General features: G+C 40.4%; 1 protein-coding gene across 10 annotated transcripts in view; it reads left to right on the top strand.

Moving 5' to 3' along the window:
• Window positions 1-13,184, top strand: part of PGAP1 (GPI inositol-deacylase) — a 1,928,961-nt gene that overhangs the window by 415,552 nt on the left and 1,500,225 nt on the right. The gene's annotated exons all lie outside the window — the stretch shown is intronic.

Raw genomic sequence — 13,184 nt, 5'->3', positions numbered from 1 at the left:
TAGATTTTCGAAGGGTTATTAGATACGGAAAACTGTTAGTGTCGTTTTCTCAAACCCTGGTACATTTCAAGCAAGAGCATATTTTTAAGGCAGGTAGTGTTTTCTTTGTTGAACTAGGGAACCTTTTTGTCTAGGTAGGCTTGAATTTTTACTTGATCTAAGTATAAATAATACTACATGCGCCTTGTTCCTCCATAATATCTGCCAGGCTCGCCGGATACTGTTCTGTTTATAATTGCAGTTTATAACCCGTCATTTACTTAAAAATACAATATGAATAAAATGGCGCGAGAGTTTGAGTGTACAAATGATCCAGATATGTTCTGTTTCATCTGCGGTCAATTTATCGTTAAAAGGACGCGACGTGTGTTTTCAAATCCTTTGAAAGTTACATACTTTAAGTATTTTGGAATTTAGCCTAAAAACAATGAAAAACCATGGACATCGAATACTGTGTGCACCGCATGTCGAGTCAAATTGATTTTTTCGGAAACCGGAACAAAACGGTGCGTTGTAAAAATTTGGCATTTGCTCCCTTTTAATGCATAGCTGACTAATTTCTGAAACTATCTATTTAGGCGACATATGAAATTTATTACACCAATGAAGTGGAGGGCACCAACTTGCCATTCAACGGACTGCTATATTTGTACTACAAAAGTACTTGGGGTTGGAAAGTCAAGAAAAGTAATCTATGCGAGTGCATCTACAGTGTCATTACCAGAACTAAATTCAACGGAAGCTGCATTGCCAGAATCAAATTTAACTTTAGTTCCGGGTCCAGTTTCATTGTCAACAGCAGTATCTGATTACGCGGCATCATGTTGTACTGGATTTCAAACGGAAAACGGAAGAAAGTCTTTGTAGCAAGCACAACTCAGTGATTGGATAAGGGATTTGGAATTGTCAAAGGAAAATGCCGAACTACACGCCTCTCGTATGCAGCAATTTAAATTTGTTTCATCCGATGTTAAGGTAACATATTATAGAACTCGTCACTAACAATTTTCCAAGTACTATACGAGGGAGGACAGTGTTTGTTACTGCAAAGACATTGCTGGTCTATTCAAACAGTTTGGTGAACTATTATGATTCAAAAGAGTGGCGATTGTTCATAGACGGCAATAAATTAGGTTTAAAGGGCGCATTATTGCATATTGGCAACCAAAAACCATCTATCCCTATCGCGAATGCAGTAAATACAAGGAAATGTATGAGATAATGCAAAAATTTCTCAAATTAAATTGGAAAATATGTGCCGATCTACGAGGTGGATACACAAAATACTTTTGCTTTCTATGCAAATGGGTTAGCCGATCTCGTCAAGACCACTACATCATAAAGGATTGGCCATAACGAACCGAGTTTCAAGTTGTGGTGGATAACATAAAATATCCCCACTTATAAAGAAGGAAAAAATAATACTATCTCCGCTCCACATCAAGCTCGACCTTATCAAAAACTTTGTCAAGGCTTTGGACAAAGAAGGCAAAGCTTTTCATCATTTGAAGACAATCTCTTCAGAGATTTCAGAAGCAAAAAGAAAGGAAGGGATTTTTGCGGGACCGCAAAGAAGGAAAATGATGACCAATAATCCTTTCAAAGAACTATTGTCACCAGTGGAGGCAGCAGCGTGGGATTCTTTTGAAAAGGTCGTTACTTCTTTTTTAGGCAAACACAAAAGTCCCAACAACGAGATGATAGTGAACGACTTAATCAAAAACTATGCGGAAATGGATAAATAAAAAAACATATTTAAGACCGTTTTCTCAGTCAACTTTAAAACCTATCTGCCCGATAAACAAAAAATTTTTATGAAAATTTTTAAATTTACATGAGAATATATAGCCCTAAATCTGAATTCATCGTCCAGTTCTGAACAAACAAGAACGAGAAAAATGTAAACAAAAAATTTGTTCTGAATTGAAAGATAAATCCAGCGTAAGAAAATTATATACTAATGTGTCACTTATGTATTTATCTAATATACTTTTTTATTTTCTCTCAGGGGTAAATATGTCTTTAAAAATTCATTTTGTACACTCCCATTTAAATTTTTTCCCGCAAAGTCTTGGCGACGAAAGTGACAAACATAGCGAAAGGTTTCACCAGCAAATGAAAATGATTGAGAGTGGGATTGCGCTATGATGGATGGCACTGTTGGTTTCTCATAAGAGAAACCGATCCTAATCTAAATAATTGTCAAAACAAGACACATAACTTTTTCAATTATAAAATGAGATCATAGAGTTAAGACAGAATCATATGTACATATGCTATTATTTGTAGGGTACTTAAGTTTTACTATATGGATATACTTATTTGAATTCTTATAAATTTTGTATTAGGCTTATTTTTTTGGTAATAAAACCGAGCTTAGAGAGAAAAAAAAATTTACAAAAAAATAAAGTTTTCGAGATCCTTCCTCGCAAAGTCCATTTTTTTTGTATTTTTACAAAAAAAAAAAAAAAAATGGAAAAAATCCGTAATGATTGTTCGTTATCCTTGAATCTGCAGGGCCTAGCAAAAAGTGTTGTATGCACAGTTTTATTACCTTTTAAAAGCTTCAAACCGTTTTGGAATTGCTCAATTCGTTCTTGAGATATATAAGTTAACACGCGCCAGTTGCCCTTATTGCAACATTCCCACGTATGGCCAGTACACGTGCGCTGAGTCAGCAAATTATATTTCTCACAACATACGGCCGCGCATGGCAACCTAACACCTTAATTGAAGGCCATGGTTAGTGATGGCAACTAACACCTGCAAATTATGGTTCTCACAACATACGGCCGCGCATGGCAACCTAACACCTTAATTCAAAGCCATGGTTAGTGACGGCAACTAACAGTTATGCTACGGAATTACTCCAGACGCACAATCAGCTAAATTATATTGCACATGATTGTGAAATGCACACATACGGCACCTGTGGGAAGAAACCGACTTCAACATTCTCACACAGCGGGTTGTCAACAAGTTACGCAAGAGGCGCGTCACGGCTTGTTGATTGGCTATATAGGGGAGCAGTTGCGGCAGACCCGGCAGTCGAGTTCGGGGCCGTCAACGCCCTTCTTGAAAAAATAAATTTGCTAGAAAGGCGGGTGGCTGGCGTTGATTCAGCTAGCTCTTCATCTACAGCGGCCACTACTCCAGTGGTTGAATGGTGGCTCGGCCACCCACCTCTGAGGCAGAGATCAGAGATATATGTAGGCTCCCTGATTGTGTTAAGGAGCTACAAGTGTTTGACGGTAACCATGTCCAGTACATTTCATGGATTCACTCTGTGGAAGTGATCCTTTCAGACTTTGCGGTAATGAAGGGAAGGCCCGTTTACCGAGCGATTCTCTAACATATTAGGCAGAAGGTGCGGGGAGCAGCTGATTCTGCAATTATTTTCTACAATATATTCGATAGCAATTGGGGAAAAATTAAGGAATGCCTCTCCCTGCACTACGCAGATAATAGGGATGCTGGTACACTCGAACACCAACTGCACCATCTACAGCAAAAGGGAATGAGAATTGATGAATTCTACGCCAGGGTGAATCATCAATTCTCCCTTATTATTAATAAAATAAAACCCGAATCCTACACGGAAGATGCCGTTAAAGTTCTGGTAGAAACTTACCGAAATCATGCCCTGGACGTTTTTATACGTAGGCTTAACGACGAAATGTCGCGAATGCTCCTTATACGACGTACTAAAACATTGCCAGAGGCATATTCAGCCTGCTTGGAAATCCAAAATGTTGATTTCCGGAATTTTTCCGTTCATACGAAAATTCCAATAACCGTGTGGCTGTCCCTGTTAACAATTTGCCAGGTACCTCCTCATTTAGGAATAGGGTCAAGCCTCCCCAGTTACCCCCTAAACCTACTTGGCGCAAGATGAAAAGCACCCATATGTAAGGAGTGATCGCCCATCAGGTCAATTTGTTTAAAAGAAGCGCAAGTTCAGAAAATCAGCAAAGGGTGTTCCATACTACACCCGAGGAGAGCAAAGAGGGAGATGTGGACCTGAAGGAATCGCCAAGTGAAGACAACTCGGAGGATTTTCTGTCTTCCGGTCATCTAGCGTACTATACCTAGAATATACCTTGCCTGATGGTCGTGTGCTAGATTTCCTTGTGGAATAAGAATTTCATAAAAAATACTATTGCAACGAAAACAACTAATGTAAAAAATTATTCAATGTAGCTTCGGTGGGGAGTAGCGTGCCAATAAAGGATAAAGTGAAACTAAAATTATTTGAAAGTGTGGGTAACTCCACCGAATTTGATTTCTTCGTTTTACATACTCTTAGTGAATTCTGCGGAATCATTGGGGACGATACCCTGAGGAAATTAGGCGCGATAATAGATAGGAAGAATAACTTCCTTAGTATAGACAATTACAATATCCCCTTGAAAGGCAGAATATCTCTCGATGTAAACTTTACATTATGAAAGGACCCACCTCTTGATATTCATGGAAAGGTCAATTCACTATTGGAGAAATACTCTGCTCTTTTCAAACCACTTAACGGTTATGAGGTTGCAAACACGAATGTCCGTGCAGAAGTACAAACATCAACTGACGAACCGGTGTATAATAAATCCTACCCCTACCCAGCATGCATGAGAGATGAAGTCGAAAAACATATAAATGAGCTCCTAGATGAAGGTGTTATCCGGCCGTCAAAAAGCCCATACAATTCTCCAATTTGGGTAGTCCCTAAAAAGCATAAGGCGAATGGGGATAAACAGTATCGTATGGTTATAGACTATAAACGGTTGAACGCTGTAACTATCGCCAATCTTACCCAATTCTCGATATAAACGCGACTCTTTGTAGCCTTGACCAAGCCAACTTCTATACGACAATTGATTTGACTTCCGGATTTCACCAAATTCCCATGAAGGATTCGGAAATCCCAAAGACAGCCTTCTCCACAATGAATGGCAAATACGAATTTCTTCGGTTGCCATTCGGGTTGAAAAATGTGCCTGCCATTTTCCAAAGGATGATAGATGATGTCCTCAAGCAGTACATCGGAAAAATTTGTAACGTCTATATCGACGACTTCATCGTATTTGGCAAGGATGCAGAGGAACACCTTGCTAATGTTCACAAGGTTTTTGCAACGCTTTGGGAGGCGAATCTTAAGGTTGATTTTGAAAAGACATGCTTCTTTGAAAAAGAAGTCGAATATCTAGGCTATGTTATTACTCCCGATGGAGTACGCGCTGATCTAAAAAAGGTAGAAGCTATTAAAACGATTTCACCCCTGGAAAATTTGAAGGATTTAAAAAGTTTCCTTGGTATGACCTCATAGTATAGGAAATTCATTAAGGATTACGCCAAGGTCGCAAAGCCACTCACCAACCTCACTCGGGGGGAAAATGCACAGGTAAAACGAACGCGTCCAAAAACGTAGCGAGTATGCTTAACAAGGATTCCTTAGAAGCCTTCTGCGAGCTGAAACAACTGTTTATGTCAGCGGACATATTAGCATTTCCAGATATTTCCAAACCATTTAATTTGACAACGGACGCATCAAACTACGCCATTGGCGCGGTACTATCACAAGGATCAATAGGCGACGATAAACCGATAGCTTACATATCGCGGTCCCTAAACAAAGCCGAAGAAAACTACGCTACGAATGAAAAAGAGCTTCTAGCTATTGTTTGGTCACTAGCGCTGCTACCTTTACGGCGCAAAGAAAATTAGGCTTTACACTGATCACCAACCTTTGACATTCTCCTTGAGTAATCGCAATTACAATGCAAAGCTCAAGCGAAGGAAAGCTCGTATAGAGGAATATAACTGCGAGTTAAACTTCAAGCCAGGTAAGACAAATGTAGTCGCTGATGCACTCTCTCGTCTCAAGACGGAAGTGAACGCACTCACTGACTCCATAGCTGTACAACCATCGAGTACTATAGCTGACGCGGTGTCTGAAACTGACACTGCTTCAGAGGGTACCATGCACTCCGCCAAGCAGGATAGCTCTGACCTCATACCTCACGTAGAGGCACCCATAAATGTGTTTAGAAATCAAATAATTTTTAGGCGGGGCGAGTTGCGAGTGTACAGAAGAGCCCCATAGGGCGTACAAGAGGTACTTTATCACAATGCTTGTATTAAGCATCGAAGCTTTGTCACCAGTCCTCAAAAATTACCTCAACCCAAATGTTATAAATGGCATTAAAATTCCGGAAGATGACCTCCACAGTTTACAAGCTGTATACGTTAACAATTTCAGCAGATATAAAATTAGGATCACGTGGCGCGTGGTAGAAGATGTGACAATAGCTGATAGGGTATTCGACATTATCGAGAAGGAGCACAAGCGCGCGCATCGAAATGCTTGTTAGAATAGGGAACAGGTACTGGAAATATTTTATTTTCCCGCAATGTCCAAACAGATTAGGGAATACATTAGCCAATACGAAACACGTAAATTGAACAAATACGATAGGCAGCCTTCTAAACCATATGAGCAACCAACTCCCATTCCTAGTTATCCGTGGGACAAGCGTTAATTTGGATTATTACACAGGTAAAAAATAAGTTAATGTTACTTACTCCCTTTTAGGATTTTTGATGTCAATAAATTTCTGTGATTGTCAACTACTCATTAATTAACTAATACTCATATTCAATTCACATTCAAAAATGTTGCAATGTTTCAATGCGTTCTTCGTTTGAAATATGTAAAATTCTCCAACCAAAAACATAATTTTCTCTGTTTAACCTTTTAGACCTTAGTGCCTTTCCGCTAAAGACGACAATTAAGTTGTCTGATTTCACTGGATCACAAATTCCAACTTTTTTTCTGCACCAGAGAGGACAGTATGAAATTCCTGTGTAAAATCACCACCTGATTCCGAAAATCAAGGTTATTTTTAATTATATGGGAACGTTTTTGAGATATTTACGAATTACGAATTTTTTAAATTTTTTTGTAACAATATAAAAAAAATTGTATTTTGCGAGGAAGGATCTCGAAAACTTTTTATTTTTTTGCAGATTTTTTTTCTCTCTAAGCTCTGTTTTATTACAAAAAAAAAAAAAAATAAGCTTTCATTCAACAAAATCGATGAACTAATACAAAAGTTATAAGCATTCAAGTAAATATTGTAACGAATTTTCTGCAAATCCTCTTATTTGCAATCCTCTGCTCAGTTCGAACCACTAAACTGTTGAATAAATAACTCCAATATTGAATAATGGAAAAATGGCCTTTATTAATGTACTTCACAATAACACTTATACTTTGCTACTCGCTGGCTTAATAACCAAACTGATTGATAACTCAAATTAAACTCTACTATTGGCCGCCATATCGCGTGCTTAATCAATAATTCATTGATTGCTCAACTCAAACTGAATTACTTCTTACTCGCCTGCCCCGCTTTTATAGTTTACGCTGCATAATTCTAGGCTCTTCGATTTCCAGAAGTTACTAGTTAGTTCGGCTACAAAATCGCCAGCCACAACTACGTGCACAAATTATTGCTCTCTCTTGTGACAACTCAGATAAGATATATGCATGTGTTTGTGCATTGCCGCTCCGCTGCTCGTATACGTACATATATGTAGATGCAATTATTTATTCGTTTATGTAGATACATAATGATTGAATTATTTATGTGAATGTTTGTAGTTTACAGTCTCTCGCGCATACATAGGCGTATAAGTAAATGCATCTGTGTGTGACATCTTTCGGCTGCCTTATATATGTGTATACATGATTTGATTATTGACGTAAATACTGCTTATCGTGGCCTTGGCATCGCCTTAGTGATGGTATAACTTAGTGATGTTAATATCCGTGACACTGCCCTCCACCTAAGTCTGATCGTCCCGGTCAGACAAATCTCTCGATCTAAACGCTGCTAATCTCTCCATATGAACCACTTTCATTTTGGTTCGTGGTTTGGTAGTGGTTTGTATGCGGTACACTACATCGTTGATCCGTTTTACAACTTTGTATGGACCTTCCCAGTTACACTGCAATTTCGGGGACAAACCTTTTTTTCGTTGTGGATTGTATAGTAGCACCAAATCTCCTTCCTGAAACCCTTCCGAATTAATTGCTTTATCGTACCTCGCTTTCATCTTGTCACTCATAATCTTTGCTCGTTGCCTTACCAGATCGTGTATCTCTCTCAGCTCTTCTTCCAAGACACCAGTGGATTTCTTGACATTCCTCTCCGCATCGGCATCTATCCCATACTTCAAATCAGCTGGCAGTCGAAGGTCATTGCCAAAAATTACCTTTGCGGGAGTTTGGCCCGTTGTATCATGTACTGCCGATCGGTAGGCCATCAAGAATAATGATATGTGTGTATCCCAGTCCTTATGGTACTTGTCTACAACTTTCCTTAAATGCTCCTCCAATGTTCTATTGAAGCGTTCCACCATACCATCGGACTGAGGATGCAATGCAGTTGTCCGTGTTTTTCGAATGCCCAACTTCTTGCACATTTCTTGGAACACAGCTGATTCAAAATTCCTGCCTTGGTCAGAATGTAACTCCATTGGTACACCATACCTTGCAACCCAGTCGTTTTTAACCACTTCTGCTACTGTTTCTGCTTCTTGGTTTGGGATTGGGTATACCTCTGGCCATTTACTGAAATAATCTATAACCACCAGTACGTATTTGTTTCCGCGGTTGCTAGTAGGAAATGGACCTGCGACATCCATGGCGATCCTTTCAAATGGTGCACCTGAAATATACTGCTTCATCTGGCCATGACTTCGGGTTTTGGGCCCTTTCGCTCTGTTGCATACCTCGCAGTTGGCAATCCACTCGGTGACTGACTGACGGCAACCAACCCAATAGAATCTCTGCTTAATTTTTTCGAGTGTCTTCGTGATTCCAAGATGACCTCCACTTGGACCATTGTGCAGCTCGCTGAGCACGTCAGGAATCCTCTTCCTGGGAACAACTATCAGTTTCTTCTTGCATTGACCATCCTCACTCTCCCATACTCGATGCAAGCAACCGTATATCAATTCTAAACTGTTCCACTGTGCCCAATATGACTTCGCAATGGGACTCTCTGCTGACATCTCCTCTCTACTTGGTCTTTCGTTTCGTTTGAGCCCTTGCATAACATGTGACAGATCTGTATCTTCTAGTTGACACTTTCTTAGTTGTTCCTTGTCCCATTCATCCGTACACGTTATAGTCATTAGCCGGACATCTATAATGTGTTCTTTAGCCTCGGCCTTTGAGCAGTGCTTGCATTCCAGACTACATGGTCTTCGTGACATTGCATCAGCATTTCCATGGGTACTACCTTTTCGATGCTCAATGGAAAAGTCGTAGCTTTGTAGTCGCTCGATCCACCGTGCCAATTGTCCTTCCGGATTACGGAACTGCAGAAGCCATTTCAACGCTGCGTGATCTGTCCTGACACGGAATCGCTGGCCGTAGAGGTATTTGTGAAAATGTTTAATGCACTCTACCAATGCCAACAGCTCTCTCCGCGTAACACAGTAGTTCCTCTCTGGTTTTCCAATCGAACGGCTGTAATATGCAACTACCTTCTCCTGTCCATCGACCAGTTGTGATAAAACGCCTCCTATAGCATATCCACTCGCATCTGTATCTAGAATAAATGTTGCTCCTGGAATCGGATATGCTAACATTGGGGCAGTGCACAAACGCTCCTTCAATGTTTGGAAAGCCACTTCTTGCTCCTTCTTCCATTCAAAAGCTTTGTTTTTTCTTGTAAGCTCATGGAGGCTATGGGCTACGCTGGAAAAATTTGGTACAAATCGGCGGTAATATGTGCACAGCCCAAGAAAACTTCTCAATTCATGTAGGTTCTGTGGTCTTGGCCAATCCTTTACAGCCTCTATTTTTACGTTCGCAGTGCAGATGCCCTCTGTCGTTACCTTGTGACCCAAATAATTGACTTCCTTTTTAAACAGCGCACACTTTTTGGGACTTAACTTCAGACCAGCGCCAGCTATTCTCTGGAAAACTTCCTCCAAGTTCTTAAGATGTTCATCAAAGTTCTTGCCCAATACGATGATGTCGTCCAGGTACACCAAGCATGTTTTCCAATGTAGTCCTTTCAGTACCTGGTCCATGAGTCTCTCAAAAGTAGCTGGTGCATTACAAAGTCCAAAAGGCATCACTGTAAATTGCCAAAGACCATCACCGACACTGAAGGCTGTTTTCTCTTTATCTTCCTCCTTCACCTCCACTTGCCAGTAGCCGCTTTTCAAGTCCAGCGTGGAAAACCATTTCGTACCAGATAGCGAGTCCAGAGTGTCGTCAATTCTTGGCAATGGGTAGCTATCCATTTTCGTTACGTCATTCAACTTCCGGTAGTCCACGCAAAACCTCATTTTTCCATCCTTCTTTTTTACAAGTACTACCGGTGAGCTCCATGGACTAGCTGATGGTTCGATGACGCCGCTGTCGCTCATTTCTTGAATGATTTGACTCACAACTTCCCGCTTCGCCAGTTGAACACTACGTGGAGCTTGACGGATCGGCCTCGCATCTCCAGCGTCAATTTGATGTTTCACAACGTTGGTGCGGCCTGGTTTGAATCATCCTGGTCAAATATGTTCGCGTACTTTAGGAGCAGTTGTTTTGCCTTACTCTGATATGCTTCCTCTAGCCCATGCATCCATGCCGTGATGTCATTTGAAAGATCAGTATTACTAGCTGAAACGTGTTCCTGGAGCTGTTCACAGTTAATAACTACTTCAGCCTCTTGGCATCTTCCCAAAATAGCTCCTTTAGTCAGTTTGAGTGGTGACTTGAACTCACTGAGTACTCTTACCGGAATACGTCCATCTTGTTTTGTCATAGCCAGGGTTTTTCCTACAAGTATGTTTATTTTTTTATTTTTTTTATGTTTAGTGCTGATTTGTTTGCTGCTTCGACAACCCACACTTTGTTTGTCCCACAATCTCCAGCAACCTTTGCCCAGATGACTGCTTCTGATTTTGGTGGTATTTGCTGACTCTCTTCCACCAGCACTCGTTTACTGCTGTAACCTCTCTCGTAGCCGAAATTAAGTGGCACATCCATGTTCTTATATCGCATCGTCTTGCTTTGCATATCGATTTTGATGCCTTGGTTGATTAAGAAGTCCAGTCCAATTATGATTTCATCAACAATACCTGCCACTATAAAATTGTGTAGTACCGTGACGTTCCCAATTGCTACTTCACATTCTACTCTCCAATTACCTGGGTGTCTTCTCCTGAGGCTGTTTCCTGAGTCAGTGCATGCGATACCGTTTCAGCAAACGTTAGTTTTGGATTCGCATATGTAGCCCGCTTCGTTTCCACATCTCGTATGCCATTTATGAAGCTCTGGATTTTTACCCTTTCCCAATCTTTCAATATCTGAAGCAAACTCCTGCAATGTCTCATTTGCTTTTTGGTAGCGGTTTTGCAACTCAATTTGGAATATCTGTTTCCTATACTCGCTTCCGTAACGTCTCTCTAAAGCGCTCATCAATGTTTCGTAGTGGTTCCGCTCGTACTCTGGGATGGTCTGTAAGATTTCCGCAGCTGGTCCTTTTAAAGCTACGAACAATGCAGCAACTTTATCTTCAGCATTCCAATTGTTCACTCTTGCGGTCTTCTCAAATTGTAGCTTAAAGACCTGGAAAGGAACAGAACCGTCAAAGGATGGTGTTTTTACCTTTGGATTACTCGATGAAACTGCTGGGCGATTTAGTTGCAACTGCTCGATACGTCCTCTCAAAGCATCCACCTCGGCCTCGATTTTTTCTTCAAACTGTAAAATTTTTGTATCTTGCGCCTCCAACTTCGAGGAAATACGTTCTTCTTGCTCTTCCAGTTGAGCAGAGATCTGCGATGATATCTGTGCTGAAATTTGCGCCGACATTTCGGATATTCGTGCCTCTTGTGCTTCAATCTTCGCTGTTATTTCAGATGACATTTCTGCAATACGTGTCTTCTGTTCTTCCATCTTGGATGTTATACGGTTCTCCTGGGATTCTAGTTCGGATGCCATATTTGTGGATATTTGTGATGACATTTCTGTTATGCGTGTTTCCTGGGTTTCCATTTTTGCCGATATCTGTGATGACAAAGCCAATATCGCATTATTCTCGCCGCTTGCAACTGGACTCGGACTTCCGTTCTTCTCATCAATTTTTGTTGTCTCCTCGCCATCAAGATGAAAGACATGCTCTTCCACATCAATTCCTTCTGCTTCGATTGCCTCTCGTAGCCGTACCTGAAGTTCGAGTTTAACGCCGCTTGTATTCAATCCACGGCTCTCCAACTCCTTCTTCAGTTGCGGGATCTTCAATTCACTTAACTTTGCCATGTCCTTGTTGTCCTCTAGAATTTATTCAACAATTCCTCTTCTGACACCAATTGTAACGAATTTTCTGCAAATCCTCTTATTTGCAATCCTCTGCTCAGTTCGAACCACTAAACTGTTGAATAAATAACTCCAATATTGAATAATGGAAAAATGGCCTTTATTAATGTACTTCACAATAACAGTTATACTTTGCTACTCGCTGGCTTAATAACCAAACTGATTGATAACTCAAATTAAACTCTACTATTGGCCGCCAGATCGCGTGCTTAAACAATAACTCATTGATTGCTCAACTCAAACTGAATTACTTCTTACTCGCCTGCCCCGCTTTTATAGTTTACGCTGCATACTTCTAGGCTCTTCGATTTCCAGAAGTTACTAGTTAGTTCGGCTACAAAATCGCCAGCCACAACTACGTGCACAAATTATTGCTCTCTCTTGTGACAACTCAGATAAGATATATGCATGTGTGTGTGCATTGCCGCTCCGCTGCTCGTATACGTACATATGTGTAGATGCAATTATTTATTCGTTTATGTAGATACATAATGATTGAATTATTTATGTGAATGTTTGTAGTTTACAGTCCCTCGCGCATACATAGGCGTATAAGTAAATGCATCTGTGTGTGACATCTTTCGGCTGCCTTATATATGTGTATACATGATTTGACTATTGACGTAAATACTGCTTATCGTGGCCTTGGCATCGCCTTAGTGATGGTATAACTTAGTGATGTTAATATCCGTGACAATATATTCATTTAATACTTAAGTACCCTACTGGTACATATGTGTTAGTATTCGTATATCAGTTAGTTAGCAGGAGATTTTCGAAGGGTTATTCGATACGGAAA

This window comes from Eurosta solidaginis, chromosome 4, assembly GCF_040869045.1.
Source record: "Eurosta solidaginis isolate ZX-2024a chromosome 4, ASM4086904v1, whole genome shotgun sequence".
NCBI lineage: Eukaryota > Metazoa > Arthropoda > Insecta > Diptera > Tephritidae > Eurosta > Eurosta solidaginis.
Note: the sequence above shows the minus strand (reverse complement) of the source record. Positions and strands in the feature narration are given on the sequence as shown.